The sequence below is a fragment of the Protomyctophum bolini genome, assembly GCF_963924005.1.
Source record: "Protomyctophum bolini genome assembly, chromosome: 21".
NCBI classification, from domain to species: Eukaryota; Metazoa; Chordata; class Actinopteri; order Myctophiformes; family Myctophidae; genus Protomyctophum; species Protomyctophum bolini.
Window position 1 is genome coordinate 19,303,473 of NC_137882.1, and position 6,383 is coordinate 19,309,855.

At 44.4% G+C, this 6,383-nt stretch overlaps 1 protein-coding gene across 2 annotated transcripts in view; it reads right to left on the reverse strand.

The window, feature by feature from the left end:
- Positions 1 to 4,088, reverse strand: part of LOC308336581 (integrin beta-1-like) — a 30,615-nt gene extending 26,527 nt beyond the window's left edge. For both annotated transcript variants that reach the window (XM_080793994.1, XM_080793993.1), the window contains exon 1: positions 3,739 to 4,088. The gene's annotated coding sequence lies outside the window, so the exon portion shown is untranslated. The remainder of the gene's footprint in view (positions 1 to 3,738) is intronic.
- Between the last annotated feature and the right edge of the window lie 2,295 nt (positions 4,089 to 6,383).

Genomic DNA, 6,383 nt, shown 5'->3' on the forward strand with positions numbered 1-6,383 from the left:
ACAATATAACATGTTAAGCCCCATTTTCACAGCACACTTTGGCTAGCGGGGGACGGAGGTCAAGTTTAACCGCCTCATTCCTCAGAGTGCTTCTCTGAGGCCATTTTTAGAAGCCAAGAGGCCCCTAAAAAGAAAATCACAACGCTAGCTTTGAGTTTGAGGTGGAGACAGGGAGGAAACGAGGGCACAAGGCAACATTCTCAGCTCGGCCAATTCTGGAGGTCACAAACCAAACCCATTCTGAAGCCTACCCCACAATCTAGCGTGAGCTACAAATGAAAGCTCTTGCCAAAAGATATTTTTGGAACATCAGAAAGGAGCCCTTTTCTGTCCAAACAAGGTTAACAAAGGAAGCTGCCATGCCCAAGTATCACAAAGAACAGTGTTATTTGTGTGTTATTTCTGCCAAGTTAAACTATAAGCCCTATTTTATACTAACTTAAAAATAAATCAGCTGTTTTGCTTTTGCTATTATATGACATGCCCAAAATAACACCAGGTTGAAAGTGATTAATGTAACATAAACGGACTGTTAATGTATCTGTGTACAATGTGTTAACGTAACTGAGTACAACGTGTTAATGTAACCAAGTACGATGCATTAATGTAACAATTACAGCTGAGGATGTTCCTTCGTAGGTTCTAGCTCGTCACTGTATGCACTCTGCAGAACCAAAGGCTTCATGAGGACTCTTACAGTAGGGTGACGTGTATTTGTGTGCAAGTGTTTGGGATAATGGTTCTAACAGGCAAGCATTTGTACTGCACCCCCCTCCAGGCCCACACATCCCCCTTTTCACAACAGTGGCCATTCAGGGCACATTTATCACCTCTGTCTCAAAGGGATGGATGCAACACATAGGGGCCATAAGCCTAATAATTGAGACTTAGTCGCGCAACGGTGTGCCCCCCCCCCCCCCCCCCTAAAATATGTATAAGTGTCACACACACAGACGCACCTCTCTTAAGGAGACACGTTAGCACATAAAGGTCTGTGTCACACACTGACATAAAAGCACAGACAAGAGACATTGCTTGCATGTGCCGCAGAAGGGGCAGCACGGGAGGGTGGGGGGCAGTGGGGGGGTTCTCTATGTGTGTGTGCTGTGCTGACAGCAGAGTCCGTAAATCAGCTGGACTGCAGCCCCTCCGGCAGCTGTTAGCCAGGCTAGAGGTCACATCCATTCAGCTGGTATAGCTCACCCCCATGCTACCTTCTCCCTGCTACCGTCTTGTCCCGTCCCCCAACCCCTCCTAAATGTACCCTCCTACTCAATTAGCTCTCCTCTGTCCTTCCCTACTGGCGTTCAATACCCCCCCCCGTGCGCCCCAACCACTCGGCTGTCCTTCAGATGGGCCCCACTCTCTCCAATTAAGCCTCCTCCTCCATAAGTCTCCTTTTTCTCCCCCGGAGCCCCCTCCCTCCCTCCCTGCCACCCCCCACGCCGTCCATTTCCTTAATTAAACTAAGCCCTCTAGACTGTGGAGCCGCATGGAGGAGTCAAAGCGGTCAGCTGTATTTACAAGGTTAGAGAAAGTGGTTCGGATCGGCGCGTGTGTCACTCTGGGTCTGCTGGACCCGTACGGTTCCATTTGCACAATCTCAGAGTTAAATTATCACTGAAGATGAAGATTTCACTGGGAATATATCATACATGTCCCCTGTCTCCAGCATATATTATAGAGCACCGAAGTCTGACGTAATTTACACATCCTACCTAGGTCGCGTTTTTCCCCCCCATTCTGAATTCCCATAGTCTTTTTTTATATTGGGTCAAATAAGAACTTTGTTCAAAAATATGCAAATGATCTCCGTGGTTAGAATCAACTGACGGCGAGAAAAAAATGTTACCGCCACCAAATTAGTAGAATTTTTGCCAGAAACATTGTATGAAATATGAGTGACTGACTATCGTAAACGATACAGACACCTCCCCCACAATATCACTGAGACAGTTTTTGGACCACAATTTTTACGTGAGACGATTCCAGAGAGTAGAAACCAATGCAACCCAGGGGGTGCACGAGTGACGTCAGGACTTCGGTACACTATTGACTTAAACCACTCAAACACTTTTCGCTATAGTTGACCCAACTTGACCAGAGACCCCAATGGCTCTATGATTGGTCTTGCTCCTTTTTTCCCTCCTCTAGACCAAATCTCTTGAAAATAGCAGAAAAATAGCAGCAGAGCTTGTAGATCTGCCATTGTTGCAGAATGTCAGCCCCAGGATAGAAAGACTAGAGTTCATGTGGTTACAAAGAATCACCATAACGTGCAGCAAGAAGCTGGAAGCTCTACTGTATATAATATACAGTGTGCGATCCGCACGTAATTCCGACGGAGCATTAGTCGCATGTCGGACTCCCGTGCATGCAGACTCAGAGTAGAACCGCTGCTTCTTCACCTAGAAAGGAGCCAGCTTAGGTGGTTCGGGCATCTGGTTAGGATGCCTCTAGGCGGTCCTCAATGCACGTCCCACTGGGAGGAGACCCCGGGCAGACCAAGGCACAGATGGAGGGATTACATCGACTCACTGGCCTTGGAACGTCTCGGGATCCCCCAGGAGGAAGTCACTAATGTTGCTCTGAAGAGGGAAGTCTGGAGCTCTCTGGTGGAGCTGTTGCCCCCGCGACCAGACTACGGATAAGCGGTTGAAGATGGATTTCAACCCTGGGTGTAGGCCAGCCAGGTAAACCAGGGAAGACCAATTAGAATTTCGGTGGAGCCACAATTTCAGGTCAATAGTAGCTACAAGTCTACATGTGGATATTTTGTCAAAGAATTCACACCACACACACACACACACACACACACACCAATCTCTCTTCAGTATCCTGTCCCAATAGAAATGCCTAATAAATTATCTTGACCATTTAAGAGGTTATTTTGTACAGTAGGTTCCAAGGCTTGAGTTGTAGCAGAGTGATTTAATTAAGCTCTTAAGCAACAAGAGTATCTGATGAAAGGGACTGTAATGAAGAAATTGGCCAACCCATAGAAAATTATGAATGATGAATTGTAAATGAACAGTTGTCATCCAGGCCAACCGGCTAATTATGATTATTAAATGTTGAATGGAATAACATAACAGTACAGTGGTGTGGTTGGAAGTTTACTGTCCGTCTTTGGGACACACTTTGATGTTAGCTACAGGTCATGACCTCACCAAAACAGTGAAACACTATATGACCTTATTTCTCTCTCTCTCACACACACACACACACACACACACACACACACACACACACACACGTAGCCTATGGGATAAATAATACATCTAGTCTACTCTTGTCTAAATCTTAGGCCAAGTCGCACGCACGCACACCCGCACAGCTCACAGGCCTGTCTCGTCTCCGTGTCTCGGATGATTTCCAGACAGTGCTGTCATGATATCTCATATCTCTAATGTCATTTGATCAGATTGAATGACGATGACCATGCACTGACCAGTTTCAAACACCTTTTCAACACAACGGGGACACGTGTGAAAAGCGGTTTACCGTTCAGAAAACGCAACAAGTTATTTCTATAACGCCTATCCTGCCCTGGGTGAATATCTCACCTAAAATTATTCAGGAGTCATCATAAAAAAATAACAACTAACCCGTTAAGCGTGGCAAATTAATGAATTGAATAACTACGTCCCACACGTAGCTGTTGTAACTTAATTGGTGTACGTCACAATCTTAAGCGGCATTAGGGTATAAGTGGATGATGAATAAGTGTTTTTTTACCTTGGTATTAGTCCGGAGGCAGCATAAAGATGATCCTTATTGAAACGATCCGCTATGCAGCACAGTCAGACACAGCAACAATCTGCCCCGCTGGCACCACTCACTTTCTGCTTGGAGAAAAGTCACCGAGTAGATGATAGATCCTCTCTGCTGCTCATTCCTTTGATTCTACCCCCTCTAAAAACACGGGGGAAGGCCGGAAGGAACTATCAAAATGACATTATTTTAAGTGAACGCAGTAGAGTAAAAAAATACAAATAAAAATGCATAAAATGTTCAATTTAAAATGTAAATGTGGTAGAAAGCAGAACGGGGCGGACAGGCGGACAGCAGTCCGCAGCATCGATCTCCCCGACTCCCCGTCTCTCCTCCTTAACCCCGCCTCCTCGAAGAAATACCAACCGACGTCACTTTTTAAGACACGCCCACTCGTCTGACTGTCTATTTATAGGAATATCTATTCATTTATATCAATCGTTTTTACTGCAGGCAGGATCCCTATTTTTTAGTGTTGTTTTTCAGATGTATCAAATAAAAAGTAGATCCATAGCCTATAATCTCAAGTAGAGACACCAGGGTTAAAGTCTTTACCTCGGAATATATCAACATTTAGGAAGATGCCACACAGGTCAATGGGTTGATGGAAAAATATATATATTTGGAAAATGGTCTTAAGTAATGTAAAGGTAATGTAAAGTAATGTAGGGTAAGTGGTTTTCTTTGGTTTTTATGTTAGTGTTAAAAAGCAGCTATAGTGCGTTTGTTCAGTAACAGGAGTCTCCATGTAGGCCTATCTCCAGCTTTATTAAACTGAAAATGCATTTTACGGTTGGGATAACAAATTTCATCAAATCAGGATAGAGAACGCAGTCAGGGTACAGATTAAACAAGTGGAAGAATAACACCAGACATCAGAAATCTCTGTCTAGTGGGGCAATCTTATTTCAATGTAGGGACTAGAACTGAGTGGAAACAATTTGGAGATTAAAAAATGTATAACAGCATCACAGAACCAATGCAAAGACATCAGGGACAGAATCAGGGTTGGTTTCCAAAGGAATAGATGCAAGTTTGTTAGCACTGGGTTTCTCTCTGATCATCTCTGGCTACACAAAATAATAACTAATGCTGACATCAAGTAGGAGATGACGTCAGCCCTGTAATAAAGTAGGCAGACTTAACATCTAGTCTGGTGGGAAAGTAAAACTTTCAACAAACAACAAAAACTGAACAGATTTTCTTTTCATCCCAACATTAAGTCACCACACCACAAGTCAATTATTTAGGCAGTGTAAGATATCTAGACATCCATCAAACATTGGTGAAACATATACAATTATTTATAATGTGAGCATTCTGAGCAAGAGGCAAAGCATTAATAACAAAATAACCCATTGTGGTACCTTTGGCATGACTTGTCCGTGCTTGCGCCAAGCATTAAGATGGATAGGTGTGGACATTTTTTGTGTGTTTGTGACCACTCTGTTTACATTGTCATGGTTTGCTCAAGTGTGTTGACACTTGTGTGTCTTCAGGCTATGTGACTGACTAAACCTCTTGTCACACTGCTTGCAGTGGAAGGGTTTTTTTCCGGTGTGGACACGGTGGTGTGTTTTCAGACTACTTGAGCAAAGGAAACTCTTGTCACAGTACTTGCAGTGCAATGGTTTTTCTCCGGTGTGGACACGGTGGTGTCTGTTCAGATTACTTGAGCAAATGAAACTCTTGTCACAGTGCTTACAGTGGAATGGTTTTTCTCCGGTGTGGACACGGTGGTGTGTTTTCAGACTACTTGAGCAAAGGAAACTCTTGTCACAGTGCTTACAGTGGAATGTTTTTTCTCCGGTGTGGACACGGTGGTGTGTTTTCAGACTAGTTGAGCAAAGGAAACTCTTGTCACAGTACTTACAGTGGAATGGTTTTTCTCCGGTGTGGACACGGTGGTGTGTTTTCAGATTACCTAACTGATAGAAACTCTTGTCACACCGTTTGCAGTGGAAGGGTTTTTCTCCGGTGTGGACACGGTGGTGTGTTTTCAGATTACTTAACTGATTGAAACTCTTGTCACACCGTTTGCAGTGGAAGGGTTTTTCTCCGGTGTGGACACGGTGGTGTGTTTTCAGATGACCTAACTTACTGAAACTCTTGTCACACCGTTTGCAGTGGAAGGGTTTTTCTCCGGTGTGGACACGGTGGTGTGTTTTCAGATTACCCAACTTACTGAAACTCTTGTCACACCGTTTGCAGTGGAAGGGTTTTTCTCCAGTGTGGACACGGTGGTGTGTGGTCAGATCTTTTAAGTGACTGAAACTCTTGTCACAGTTTTTACAGATGTGGGTTTTCTGTCTTGTGTAAATCAGTTTGTCTGTTTTACCTTGTTTGTGGCCGTTTATAGAGCTGGTGACTGGGATCTGTCCATTCTTCAGCATTAGGCAGTAGAGCTTATTGTGGCTCTTCTTCATGTGTTTGAAGAGGAAAACCTGAGACTTGTAGGCATTTGTACACTCAGAACAGGAGAGGACCTGAACCTGGGAAGACTGGGACCGCACTCCTGAGAGAGCAGAGAGTGAGAGAGGGGGAGAGAGAGAGAGAGAGAGAGAGAGAGAGAGAGAAGGGGAGAGTCAGGTGAAAAGGTGAGTGCAGAA